The sequence below is a fragment of the Gossypium hirsutum genome, chromosome A10, assembly GCF_007990345.1.
Source record: "Gossypium hirsutum isolate 1008001.06 chromosome A10, Gossypium_hirsutum_v2.1, whole genome shotgun sequence".
Taxonomy (NCBI): Eukaryota; Viridiplantae; Streptophyta; class Magnoliopsida; order Malvales; family Malvaceae; genus Gossypium; species Gossypium hirsutum.
Genome location: NC_053433.1, coordinates 40,378,070 through 40,393,473, shown reverse-complemented (window position 1 = coordinate 40,393,473; position 15,404 = coordinate 40,378,070). Strand labels below are relative to the sequence as shown.

The following is a 15,404-nucleotide window of genomic DNA, read 5'->3' as shown; positions in this document are numbered from 1 at the left end:
AGAGTTGTAAGAATTGGATTGCAAACCATTCCAATTCTGATTTCCCACGTAATATTCTAACTCTTGATTCGATGGGCAATTTTCAAAGAAATGAGCATCTTCATAGTATTCTGAAGAAATATTGTCGAACTCGTTCGGTTGCTGACGTATCAGATTACCATTGAAGCCATTAAAAGTTATGTTCTTAAGCATAGAAGACATAGAGGATACCTGGGCTACCAAAGAAGTAAGTGTGTCCACTTCATGTACTCCTGCTACTCATTTTTTTGAGGTTGCTCGGTTTGTTAGCCACTGATAGTTATTGTTGGCAATTCTTTCAATAATCTTATAAGCATCATTATAAGACTTAGAAAGATGGGCTCTTTTTGCCGAAGCATCCACCATCATTCTAGTATGAATATTGAGACCAATATAAATAGTCTCAATTTGAACACAGTAAGGAATGTCGTGATGATGGCACTTTCGTAATAACTCCTTGAACCATTCCCATGCATCATACAAAGATTATTCATCAAGTTGCTTAAATAAAGTGATTTCATTTTGGATCTTGACGATTAAAGATGGAGGGAAATATTTCATTAAGAAATGTTCAACTAACTCTTGCCATGTACTTATGGAACCAGACGGTAGGGAGTTCAACCACGCTCATGCTCTATCACCCAGACTAGTTTAAATGAGTCACTTACTTCCATTAATAGCTAAAGATGAATATGTAGACCTTCAGTAGGAATCCCACTAAATCGACTCATATTTTGCAACATTTGGAACACGACTGGCTTCAGCTCAAATTGTTGTGCCTCGATTTCGGTTCTTCTAATACCCGAATTGAGCTCGTTGAGTATAGGAATGGCATATTGTCAAATGACGCAATTTTTGTCATCAGCAACAATGATTGGATTGTGAGTATTATAAGTGAATGTTCCTCCTAGATTTTTGTTTTGATTTTCGAAAATCATCTTTTCGGCCCTTCTTTTGTTTGCTTATCTTCTCCTTTGTTTGAAAGTACTTTCAATTTCAGGGTCTACAAGGAGTAAGTCAATAATTTGATCAATACTCATAAACGCCTGAAACAAACACAAAAAAATGGAATTAAAATTTAACAAAAAAATATACCAAAATGCAAAATTAATAATTTCACAGATAATGTCTTTTAAAACACTCCTTGACAACGGCGCCAAAAACTCGGAACAATAGAAATGTGGAAGTGTACACAATCACAACAAGTAATAAAGTGACAAGTAATAAAACTCTTTTACTACCTTTGGGAAGAGATCATTAGGATGGAGACAGAAGATGCCCCCCATGCTTTTCAAAAACTGTTGATATGGCCTTCGTATACCCTATGAAAGGAGCATCCTGAAAAATGAATCCTTTTCCCATGCAGAATGGTCATTTGGCAATATTTTTGTGGTATTTTTCTTCAACCAGTTTACTGAAGAAGGTGCATAGAGAGGCAGAGATCGAAGTAGAAGCTGTTTGGGAAGCCATAGAAGAGAATATAGAAACCTGGAAAACGAAAAAAGGCCTAAATGAATGAGTAATGAAATAGCTTGAGTCTCAGTGCATCTTTAAGAACACTCTACTACCTGAATGAATTGTATACCTTCAAAAATAGTCTTAAATTCAGTCACGGATTGTAACACCCTAAACCCGAGATCGTCGCCAGAGTCGAGCACGAGGTGTTAACGGACTTAATTCATTAATTAAGCAGCTCAAACACTTTATTTTAGAACTTCCAGACAAGCTAGCTAACTGCATCACAGTCTCTTAAAAATTATTATCTCGAGTTACAAAACTCAAAATCCAATTCTGTAAATTTTCCCTGAAACTAGCCTCATATATTTATCAACTTAAATTTTTCTAGAATTTTTGGTTGGCCCATCTAGTACAGTTTATTAGTTAAAGTCTCCCCTGTTTCAAGGTTCGACTACTCTGACCCCTGTGTATTACGAATTAAATATCTCCCTTTACAGAGTTTCAATTATTATTAATTTTCTTTCTTATAAAATTAGACTCAATAAGGAATCTGTACATGTAAAGAATGACTTCTAATTATCTTTGTATAATTTTTGGTGAATTTCCAAAGTCAGAACAGGGGATCCAGAAATTGCTCGGGCCCTGTTTCACAGAAATTTAAATATCTCATAAAATATAACTCATATACCAATTTTGTACCATCCATATGAAAGTAGACTCATCAATATTTAATTCTATATCTCATTCACTATCTAAATCCATTTCTACTATTTTTAGTGATTTTCCAAATTCACGTCATTATTGCTGTCTGATACTGTTTTAAAGCTAATTTCACCTTTTTCATGATTTCCATGGAATAACTAGCATTTAGGCATACATAACACCAAACATGTCCTTGATTAGCCATTCCAACAGCTAATCATTGTCAAGCATTTACATACCATTCATCAGCCATATCATAAGATCATACACACAAAATGGCTATGATGCTATACATGCCATACTCAAAATGAAATGTCTAGCTATACCAAAAATAATCCTCGTAATAGTGTGCCTGGACCTCCGACGTGCTTTACGATCCCCGAGTTAGCTTGAAAAAACTATAAAAAGAAGGAAAATAAAGGGGGTAAGCATTAAGCTTAGTAAGTTTGCATGCAAATAAATAAAAACATTCATAAGAATTATCTTACTACTTGGCATGATACTACTTAATGCAACTTCATTAATTGTCATAGACATATTTTAAACTTCTTCAGTTACTCACTTACTTAAATACTTACTTAATCAAATTTATTAATACATTTTACTTACCTTTTTCCTTATCAAGCATACATGAACATTATGTACTTACCTTTGCTCTTCTAGCATGAACTTGTCTTACCTTTTTAATATAACTCATCTTACCTTACCTTACCTTGATATTCTCTTTAAATTTTCCCATTGAACCACTTGGAATACTAAGGATACGCGGGTACCTTACCATTGCCATGACTTGTCATGGTCTTACGTGGATTCTTTTGAAACTTACCATTGCCATGTCTTGACATGGTCTTACATGGTATCCTTGCCTTATGAACCAACCAATGCCATGCCTTGGCATGGTCTTACATGGGACCTTTGCCTTATGGTAACTTATCAATGCCATGTCTTGACATGGTCTTACGTGATTTCCTTTCCTTAGAAACCTTACCAAATGTCATGCCTTGGCATGGTCTTACATGGTATCCTTAAACCCTAATGTCATGACATTTGTATCCTACACATTCCTAAGGTTCAACCGGGACTTTCTGAAATTACTTCTCCGTCAATTCATGCTTGAGTCTTCTTTGAATAATTTTATAAAATAAATATACACATGCTGGAAATTAACAAAATTAACATAAAATAATACAATATTGCATTTATTTACCGCAAACTTACCTCGAAACAAAATACGATCAACTATATCGATTTAGTCCACTATCTTTTTCTTTCCTCGGTCTAACTCCAGATTTTGTTCTTCTTGATCTATAATAAAAAAAATTAGCTTATTTAATACTCACATTTATTAAAACAGTCCTTGACCCAAACTTTGGCAAAATTACATTTTTGCTCCTAAACTTTTACATATTTACACTTTTTCCCAAGGCTCGAAAATTAAACTTCATCCTATTTTCTTATGTTTTATGACATGCTTATCATTTTTCCCTTCTATGACAACATCAAATTCTCACTCTAACATGTACTTATGACTATTAGGTATTTTTACCGATTAAGCCATTTTACTCGTTTTCACTTAAAACCGAGTAGCACAAGTTGTCTAACATAATTTAAAACCTCATATTCTATCATAAAACACCAAAATACACAAATTTCACTTATGGGTATTTTTCCAAATATGGACCCTAGGTTGAATTATTGCTAGAATAAGCTTAATCAAGTTACCGGGACTCCAAAAATGTAAAGAACATTAAAAACAGGGCTTGGAATCACTTACTATGGAGCTTGGAAGCTTGGAACAAACCCTAGCTATGGAGAAACCTTGAAATTTCGGCCTAATGAAGAAGATGGACAAAAATTGGCTTTTAATTTTGTTTTTAATTCATTTTAATAACTAAATAACCAAAATGCCCTTCATTAAAAACTATGATGTTTTATTTTCCTTTAGGTATTTTTTTCCAAAATAGTATAATGGTCTAATTACTATCCAAGGACCTCCACTTTAAAAACCCATTACTCACAAGTACTTAATACCTTTGTGAACTAGAACACATATTTTACAACTTTTGTAATATAGTCCTAAATATCAAATTGGACCCTCTATCGATAAAATTTCTAAACGAAATTTTCACACAATCATGCAATCATGCCATAGACCTTAAAATGATAATAAAATAAATTTTTCTACCTCGAATTTGTGGTTTCGCAACCACTGTTCTGTTTAGGCCCTATTTCGGGATGTTACAAGGATCTTCAGTTGGTAATCTATCCTATTGTTTGTAACATTTGAAACATCACTGGTTTCAAATCAAAATGTTGAGCTTGAATATGTTGCCCGATAATCCCTGGATTCAAATCATTAAGATTTGCACTACATGTTCTCTAATGGGTCTGTCTCTATCATCTATCACACGAGGACTATCAACGTTTTTACCATTCAGATGTAATGGATCTTTCCTTCCTAGATCATTTCCAATCCTTGCCATTTCTCGCTATTCTTTTCTCCTTCTTCTCAAAGTTCTCTCAATTTCAGGATCAAAATAATACTCCTTGTTCTCAGGAATACCTACTCATAAGCTAACAACAAACCTGAAAAAAAAATCAAAAGAAACTAAGTAAGCTCAAACTAACAAAATTAAATCAATAATAACAAACAAAAATTCATTAATTTTTCGATCTTGACAATAGCGCCAAGAACTTGTTGCGTGTGAATATGTAATGTGAATATGCAAGTATACACATCAAATTAAGTAATAAAGTTATAAGTGAGATCATCTCCATAGGAATCGAAATAGGTAAAAATATGGTTGAGTTATTACTATAAACTATACTAATTAGGCATATGGAAAAGTAAACAGAATAATGATTTGAACTAAATATTAATATATGAAATATAAAAATCAAGTAATGAATAAAATGCTATGGCAATTCTATGAGACAAAGTTGAGAGGATTGAAGCTGTTGAATGGGAAGGTTGGAATTACTTTGATTGAATCTTAATAACATAATAATGTCCTCCAAAAATCTTGACCAAATTACTGTTCAGAGTATAACTACTGCATTCTGTTTCTTTCGAGACTACAATTAAAGTTATCATTCTAAGTCTTTGTATGTCTACAAGTCTCAAGAACAGTACCTAACAATATTCTTCCTTACTCTGTATAGATCACAACTCTATGTTTAGAGTGCTATGAGTATTCGCTCATATCATTAGATCATGATCCAACTTATTTTACCTTTTCATAATTAAATATAGTCTAAGCATATACCATGCATTCATCTATGTCTAGAGCTTGCATCCATATATTTAAAATAATCCAAACCGAATCAAGCAGTAGATCTACTCAAAATATCACCGTGAGCCTCAATATATCAAGATAGATCCGATATTCCAACCTAAATTAAATTAGCTCATGGGTTGGGATTTAAAATCCAAAATTAGAATAACATTCAACATCATCATTAACAATTTAGAAATCACAGAAATTAATTAACAGAATGAAGGTAGAACTGCAAAAAAGCTTTCGCCACTCCAGTTTTCACTCCGATGTTGTTGAATTGTTTAGAACCCAAGGCTGATTGCTCGACCCTTTCCTTGCATCTTTGGTCTCCTCTGAAGCAAATACCCTCTCCCATTTATTTGGAAGTTTTCACAAGTTTTCCTGGAGAGAAAACTGCTCTTCCAATCCTCCTGCAAAATCCTCATCCCCTATTTCTTTTCTCTGTCCTCTTTTATAAGGTAAGTCCCCCTCTCTCAACACACACTTTTCTCCCTCTTTTTCAAGTGGATTTATCTGGTACACGTTCAATTGGCTGTGAGTGACGAGGATTGAGTGTTGCATCAACATTTTCTTGGAATTTCCATGGCATTTGTGTTGCAATCCATCCAACCTTTTTCCATGGTAATATTTCACTTCCTTCATTCTCTTCCTCATTTTTCTCCTTTTTTTCATCTTTCCTGCACCTACTGCATATAACAACCAATTCCTTTCTTCCCAATATTAAAAGTAACATGAAATAAAATTTAAGGCACAATCCAAGCATTATTATGCAATGTTCTAAAAATAACTTAAAAATAAAAATATATATACTTAAGTTCAGGCATTTAATCAAGCTTAGAGGTTCAAAATATAACTATTTCCAAGAGTTATCATATACTAAAATCAAATATTTAGATCCCACACCTTATATTGAAGTTATGATTGCCACAATTCTATTAGAAGAGGTTTCGCTTGGATCTAAACCCAATAGATGAATCTATCGAATGAAACACAATTTTTGTAATAAATCTATCGGATGTGTCTTACTACTTAATGATTAATCATTGAAATAATTCTCACCAATTGCTTACCTTTAAATCGAGACATAGATTTGACGTCTTTGTTATCATACTAAGGATCTCTTAGATTGGCATTATTTGGTACTTCAAAAAATGTAGGAACAAAATGTTAACACATGAAAAAAAAATGTTTCTTAACACTATTCAGCTATGGGGGAAAAGTAATAGGGAGGAAGGAATGTTTCCAACACTGTTCATGCACTTACACTACTCAACAATACTACGAGATTAGTGATAAGTCTTGACGAAGGAGCTGAGAGGTTTAACAATAACCAAAAATATATGACCGACGAGTCCTAAACATAACATAATTAAAATAGGATAATTGAAACCTTAAAGAAGACGAGAGAGATCGAAAGTAAAAGAAATGGGGGGGAAAATTAAATTTCGGTGAAAAACAACATTGGCGATGGCAGTCCGCTGGTCTGAAAGAAAAGAGGAGAGGAGAAAATGAAGAAAGAATAAATGAAAAAAATGATAATATGGGAGAAAATGAGTGTTATGGACGGCAAGGTGGTAGTCCATGCAAAACGTTTAATTCGTATCAAACCTCATGCAAAATATCCATTGTCCACAGTTTTTAAAACGAGATACTCCATGCCAGAGTTGAATAATTATGACGGAATAAAATCCAAAATAAAATCATAAAGTCCATAAAAGTCCCAAATCATCTTAAAAATCCACAACCATAAAACCATTTTTCCAAGAGCCTATCCAATGATCGAATCTGAGTCCTAGCCATGAGGATTATCTATAACGCACAAGTAATGGGGTAAGCTTTAAAAGGCTCAGTGCAAGATCAATACATAAGATATAACATGCATTTCAACACATCAAATAAACACATCCAAATCATTAAATATATACCATTTTCACAAAAATCTCATATCATCACTAACACACATACATGACTATATCGAGACATGCTTGACAATTTATTCCTTGTGACATAAATTAGCACAAAATAATAAATAAAATCTATGGCATGACAGGTATGGAAGAGGGCATTAATTTTATAAGGCCAGGCCAAGGGAAGTTACTACCTGATTTTGTAGGGGTTACTTCCAATTCTATAGGAGGAAGGACATGTGATTGAATTAGAGGGCTTGTCTCTGAGGTATTCTCTAATATAGATGGATCAGAAATATGTCTAGGAGAGCCTGTATGATGGGTGAAGCCTTTGGGCACTATGTAACACCTCTTACCCAAGTTTGAGGTCGAGACTAGGCACGAGGCATTACCCGACTTAACCGCATGCATACAATCATCGCCGAGTTATGAAAACTACGTCAAACTTAAAACTTTTCTCTTTTAATCTAAAAGTTCTTAATATGGGCCTATGAGGCCTAAATCACGTTTTGGAAATAACTCGAGATTAATCCTAACATCTTTGAAAACTTTGAAAAATGCCACTTGAAGCAGGGCACACTCCCATATGGAAAGGCAACATGCCCGTGTGGCCATTGTGACATTGTCGTGCTAAAGGCCCGTGTGGCTCACACGGCCTAAGCACAAGGGGACACGCCCGTGCCCCGAGCCTGTCTGAATTAAATTCCAAATTTAAACCTACAGGGGTTTTCACACAGCCTGACACTTACCCATGTCCATGGCCCGTGTCCCTCACACGGCCATGACACACCCGTGTCCTAGCCCGTGTCTAAAAACCTTGACATTCTATTTCTGATGTTAGCAACAATTTAGGGGCACACAGCCAAGGCACACACCCGTGGCTAGAGGTTGTGTCCTCTATACGGCTGAGACACATGGCCGTGTCTCTGCTCATGTATTTACTACCATGTATACTGACTTGCGAATTCGAGATGTAGGGGACATAGTGTGACAGCCCTAATTTGACCCTAGTCGGAAAGTGGTTTTGGGACCACAAAAACCGAGTCGTAAAAATAATTAACCATCATATTTGATGCTTATTATATGTATATATGCATGTGTGAAAATTTCATGTTTGAATTTTGTTAATTGTAAGTGAATTTTATTAAATAGGACTTATATGAGAAAATTTAGAAATGTGCTAGACAAAGGTAAAAGTGATCTAATAGTGCATGATGTCAAAAAAATGTACTTACATGTCAAATTAGCCAAATTTTAGATAGTGGCTGGCCATGTTATAGATTAAAGAATATTATAACTATTTTATGCTAATAGTTTATGTTACAAATGAAATAATGAATAAGGTTAATAAAATACTAGTTAGTGGGAGGAGAAACCAAAGTTAGCCTATGATTTCTCCTCCATTACTGTAACTAGAGAAAGAAGAGGAAGAAAAGTCTTTGGGGAAGAAAATTCGGCTAAGGTGGATAGCTAAAGTAAGGTAAGTTCAATGTCATTCTTGGAAAACTTATGCACCATTTGGATGATTAGTTTAAATTCTACCTATTTTATGGTTTGAAGATAGGTTTTGTATGAGTTAAGTTTCGGTTAAGGTGGATTGTTTTGATGTCATTAGGATGCTAAGTGTGAAGCTTTGTAATGATACATGTGATGGTGGATTGATTAATTGGGTTTTATAAGGAAATTATGTGACACCCCAAAATTTACCCTAGTCGGGAAGTGGTTTCGGGACCGTTAAACCGCGTCATAAAAATAATTAGCTGTCATATTTGATGCTTATTATATGTATATATGCATGTGTGAAAATTCCATGTTTGAATTTTTTTTAATTGAAGGTGAATTTTAGTAAATAGGACCTATGTGAGAAAATCTGGAAATGTGATTGGTTAAATTACAAGGACCTATTAAAGCATGTGGTGAGAATAATGGCTTTGCATGTCAAATACCCCTTCTTTTATACATAGTGGCCGGCCATGATGGAGCATATATTAGAATAGGTGGTAAGTTTCCATGAAGTGGTCATTATTTTATGTAAAGGAAAGGAAATAATAAAAAGAAATACTAAGGATAATAAAAGAAGTAACAAAAAAACAAAAGGGGGTCATTACCTTGTTCTTCTTAGCCGTACAAGAAGAAGAAAAAGGAGGGGGGAGCAAAGGCATTCGGCCTTTTGAATGAAGAGGAGGTTAGTAAATTTTGTTAATTTTTCTTTTGAAATAATAGTTGTTTGGGTTAATCATCACGTTTTTCTTACCTAGCCATACTAAAATTTCGAATTTAGAGTGTTGGATGGAGCTTTCGGTTATGGTATGTGTGAGAAGAACTTGATTTTTTCTTACCTTTAAGTTTTGATGGATAAAGAAACAAAAGGTTGTTGATGAAAGAAATTAATGTGTTAAGAGATTATATGAAACTTATTCATGTTTATATATGTTATATGCATTGAAAATGGTTGATGATTTTGGAGGTGATTAGCTTGAATCGGCCATGGTATATCCATAAACACGATCTATGCTTGTTATGTTACTCATGGTTAAAACAATTCGGCTATGACATTCGGCCATGGATGGTTGTATTTCTTTGATTTCGTTTTTGATGCTTTAGGGTATTGAGGGTTGATTATAGATGAGGTGAGTTTCTCGATTTAAAATTTGATGGATGTTAAGCTAGTTAGGCAACCAAAGGTTCAATATTTTTGTTATGTGGTCATATGTGCATTTCGGCCATGGTCTTTGCTTGAATATGAGATTTGTAATGTGATTTTCCTAAATTGTCTATGAATTTTTGGTTGTTGATTTCATGGTAATGGTATATTGAATCCATGACTTGAATCCATGAAAATTTAGTAAGGTTGCATTCGGCAACTTGCTTGGAAATAAAAATGCTTGATGTCTTGAACAAATATTGTTTCGATGGGTGGAATGAGTAATGTCATGTATAGGTTTCGGCTATGGATTTTCATGTTTAATATTTTTATGTTGGTGTTCAAATTGAAAATGGATGTTAGTTGTGCTATAACACTTGCTTAATGATGAAAGGATCATGAGCTTAGGGCTTGAGAGGCATTCGGCTTTGGAGTAAAAATAATAGAAATGGTGTTTAGTCAATGCAAGTGTCCATACTTGTAGAATGTATTGAGTGTTGCAATCGGCCTTAACATAGACATGTGTGTGTTCGGCCACATAAATGAGCACCTAAGTTGATGTGTATGTTCGGCCAAAGGTAAGCATGTTGATGGCTTTATCTTGACTTAGAAGGTTTGGCTAAAGGGAAAATTAGCCAATATGTCGAATTCGATTCGTGAATTCGTACATATGTGACTCTAATGTCTAATGTGTATATGGACTAAGTACCTTGAGGTTCTCTTTTGATGTTCGAGTGAATTGTATTGAATCATTTGATGTGATTAAAAATGCATATGACCATTGTGTATTTGAGCTAAAAGGTGGCCATATGACCCATCAAACTCCTTGTCATATTCGGCCATAAGCTAGCAAAATGAGACTTTAATGAGTCAAATTTGTTTGATTTAGCTCAAGGAGTTAAAGGTGGTGAATCGAGCAAAGGCAAAGAAAAGGTCATCGAGTAGCCGAGTTGGAACCGTCTTACCCAACACAAGGTAAGTCATTAAGCATGTAGTTGGTATTATTTCAAATGGTCATAATGTTTATGTATTGATGCTGAATGGAATGAATAAATATACATATATATATATGCATGTACGTATGTGATGATGAAATTGTTGAATGAAAAGAAAAGAGGTAAGATGTACTGAGTTGTTGATCTCGGCACTAAACGTGCGGATATAACCATTTATGACCATGAGATTGGCGCTAAGTGCGCGGGAATTAAATTGTACAGCACTAAGTGTGCGATTTGACTATGTTGCACTAAGTGTGCGAAATGAATATGATGCACTAAGTGTGCGAATTGACCATGCGGCACTAAGTGTGCGAGTTTGACTATGTAGCACTAAGTGTGCGATTTGATTACGTAGCACTAAGTGTGCGAGTTGATTATATAGCACTGAGTGTGCGGACTCAATATACATTCGTGAATCATTATGGACACTATGTGTGCGACACTATTGAGTCGATCGCGGACAGCGGATCGGGTAAGTGTCTTGAGTACATGGCTAATAGGTGCTATGCTTATACTTGGTGTTGAGCTCGGTAAGTTTGAACCTATGTGACAAATATACTTGAAGTCACGTACATAAAATTTATCGTAGGATGGGTGAAAGGCCGTTTAGTCGTTTGATTGTAACGAAAATAAATTGATTTATGAAAATGCTTCAATGTCCTATTGATGAGTATATGGAACGTGAATGCATGAATTGATATGAAATTGAATCGATAGGTTGGAGGAACTATGGTATGGTTCGGAATGGATGGAGTAATTAGCCTCGTTCCATTTTGTTTTCTCTTGTGATAATGTTATTGATGGATGGTAGTGCATAGCTTATGACTTACTGAGTTATAAACTCACTCGGTGTTTCCTTGTCACCCATTATAGGTTGCTTGGACTCATCTATTTTTGCGGGGTCAGGCCGTCATCGAAGTCATCACACCGGATAGCAAGTTTTGGTACTTTCTTCTTAGTTGGCTTAGAAGAACATTTTGGCATGTATAAGCTATTACGTTGTGTTTGAACTTTGGCATGTAAACTTTAAGCCATGCGAAGATGGCACGAATGTTCGATTGAGTTGGATCAAGGGTAGGCATGAAATGGACCTAGTTACTTTCGTAACAGATGCTGGCAGCAGCAGTGTCATGAGATTGAAAAATCACTAAAAATAGTAGGAGTGGAATTAATTGATGAATAAATTATGTAATCGAAGCTCGATGAGTCTTCTTTCATGAGGAAGTAACGAAAAGATCATATGGGCAGTATATTAAGAGATAATCAGATTTTTGTGGGACAGGGCCAGAACGGTTTCTGGATTCCCTGCTCCGACTTTGGAAATTCAATATAAATTAACCAGAGATAATTAGGGGTCGTACAATATATGTACAGATTCCTCTCTGAGTCTAGTTTCCATAGAAACAAACGGCATCAGTATTGAAGCTCTGTGCAGAGAGATATCCAAGTCGTAATGGGAAAAGGTCAGTGTAGTCGACCCCTGCAACTTGGGAGACTTTGACTAATAAACTGTACTAATTGGCCTGACCAAAAATTCTAGAAAAAAATACATAGATGGGAACATGAGTCTAGTTTCGGGGAAAAATTACGAAACTGATTTTCGAGTTACGAAACTCAAGATATGATTTTTAAAACGACTAGTACACAGATTGGGCAGTGTCTAGAAAATAAATTTTGTAAGGGGTTAAAGTCAGTTAACACCTCGTGTTCGACTCCGGTATCGGTCTCGGGTTCGGGGTGTTACATTTTATTGGTATCAGACCTATGGTTTAGTCGGTTCTAGGACTACCATAGCGCGTATGAGTCTAGCTATACATGCCGAATGTTAATGTTTAAATGTGTGATGACTTCCGACGGTTGAAATGTTTTTGTTTTGATTAGTAAATGGATCCCGGTGAAGAAAGAACCCTAGCGGATGACGTTGAGAGCGTAGCGGCTGCTCCTGCACAAGGGACGCCGCCTGTTGAACCTCAGTCATCTGCGAATAATCAAGGTGAGGGGGCTAAACAAGCCTTCTTTACCATGATGAATGAGTGGGTCGCGCAATATGCCCGAACCAACCCGGCTGTCCAACAATTCCCAAATTTGAATAATCCACCCCAAGAGCCTGTAATGCCATCAGTCGCTGATCCTGTGAGGCTGAGTAAGCCACCTGTAGACTTGATTAGGAAGCGTGGGGCCGAGGAGTTCAAGGCCATAGTAACTGATGATGCCGAAAGGGCCGAGTTCTGGCTTGATAACACCATTCGGGTGTTCGATGAATTGTCATGCACACCCGACGAATGTCTAAAATGTGCTATATCTTTGTTGCGAGACTCAGCCTACTATTGGTGGAGGACCTTGATTTCCATAGTCCCGAACGAGCGAGTAACTTGGGACTTCTTTCAAACGGAATTCCGGAAGAAATTTATTAGCCAACGGTTCATTGATCAGAAGCGTAAGGAGTTCTTGGAACTCAAGCAAGGCCGTATGACTGTATCTGAATACGAACATGAATTCGTAAGACTCAGTAGGTATGCCCGGGAGTGTGTAGCTGATGAGGTTGCTATGTGCAAAAGATTCGAGGAAGGATTGAATGAAGATTTAAAGCTACTAATGGGTATTTTGGAAATAAAAGAATTCGTTACACTAGTCGAACGAGCCTGCAAGGCGGAAGAACTTGGAAAGGAGAAGAGGAAGGCTGAATTTGAAGCTAGAGATTATCGTAAAAGATCGGCGGGTAAAGCTCCGTTCTCAGCTGTAAAGAAGTTCAGGGAGGACATTAATAAGTCGAGGGCGACTGCGGGAATTTCCATCAGGGCAAGACCGTCGATGGGCTCCCGAGCTACTTCAGTAGCTAGTGTGGGCAATAATCGTCACGAGAAACCTGAATGTCCCCAATGTGGAAGACGACACCTAGGTGAATGTTGGGGCAAGTCTACTACCAGGGCCTGTTACGGATGCGGTTCGAAGGACCACTTCATTAGAGATTGCACGGAGCTGGATGAGAAGAATAAGATTCAAGGTGCAAGACCTAGTGGAGTGACATCTAGAGGTAGACCACCGAGATTTTTAGGAGGCAGGGGTGGTAGTCAGAGGGGGGCCTCTGATACGGCCGATCGCGCCGAGAACCGTACTCCTGCTAGAGCATATGCCATTCGCGCACGAGAGGAGGCATCCTCCCCCGACGTCATCACTGGTACCTTCACTCTCTTTGATACTAATGTGATTGCATTGATTGACCCTGGCTCTACTCATTCATATGTATGCGAAACCTTAGCATCCAGTAAGACTCTACCTGTTGAGTCTACTGAGCTAGTAATTCGAGTGTCAAACCCTTTGGGTCAATGCGTACTTGTTGATAAAGTGTGTAAGAGATGCCCTCTAATAATCCGAGAATCCTGTTTTCCGGCCGATTTGATGCTTTTGCCGTTCGACGAGTTTGATGTTATTCTTGGTTTGGATTGGTTAACCGCGCATGATGCGGTTGTGAATTGCAAAAGCAAGACTATCGATTTGAGGTGCGCAAATAACAAGATAATTCGAATTGAGTCTACGGACTTAAGGGGATTGCCAGCTGTAATATCGGCAATGTTGGCCCAGAAATATGTAAGAAAAGGGTGTGAAGCATACCTCGCGTATGTACTTGATGACAAGGAGTTAGAAAAGAAACCCGAATCGGTGCCGGTGGTTTGTGAATACCTGGATGTTTTTCCTGAAGAGCTACCGGGTTTGCCACCTGTTCGGGAGGTAGAGTTTGGTATTGAGCTTGTACCTGGAACTACGCCAATTTCGATCGCTCTGTATCGTATGGCACTAATCGAGTTAAAAGAGTTGAAAGCTCAGTTGCAAGAATTGACGGATAGAGGTTTCGCTCGACCGAGTTTCTCACCTTGGGGTGCACCAGTATTGTTCGTAAAAAAAAGAAGGACGGAACCATGAGGTTGTGCATTGACTATCGTCAACTGAATAAAGTGACGATAAAGAATAAGTATCCGTTACCGCGTATTGATGATCTGTTCGATCAATTAAAGGGGGCATCGGTGTTTTCAAAGATAGATTTGAGATCGGGTTATTATCAGTTGCGGATTCGAGATTCGGACGTACCCAAAACTGCTTTAGAATGAGGTACGGTCACTACGAGTTCTTAGTGATGCCGTTTGGGCTCACTAATGCCCCTGCGGTGTTTATGGATTTGATGAATCGGATCTTCAGACCATATTTGGATCGGTTCGTAGTTGTGTTCATTGATGACATCTTGGTCTATTCAAGAGATGAGACCGAACATGCTGAGCATCTGAGGCTAGTGTTACAAATTTTGTGGGATAAGCAGTTATATGCTAAGTTCAGTAAGTGTGAGTTCTGGTTAAGAGAGGTTAGCTTCTTGGGTCATGTGGTATCCGCATCGGGTATTCGAGTT

General features: G+C 36.8%; 1 non-coding gene across 1 annotated transcript; it reads left to right on the top strand.

Moving 5' to 3' along the window:
- Positions 1-442: 442 nt before the first annotated feature.
- On the top strand, positions 443-549 carry LOC121208659 (small nucleolar RNA R71). The gene has a single exon (XR_005903790.1). It is a non-coding gene; the product is annotated as a small nucleolar RNA R71 (small nucleolar RNA).
- The last annotated feature ends 14,855 nt before the right edge of the window (positions 550-15,404 follow it).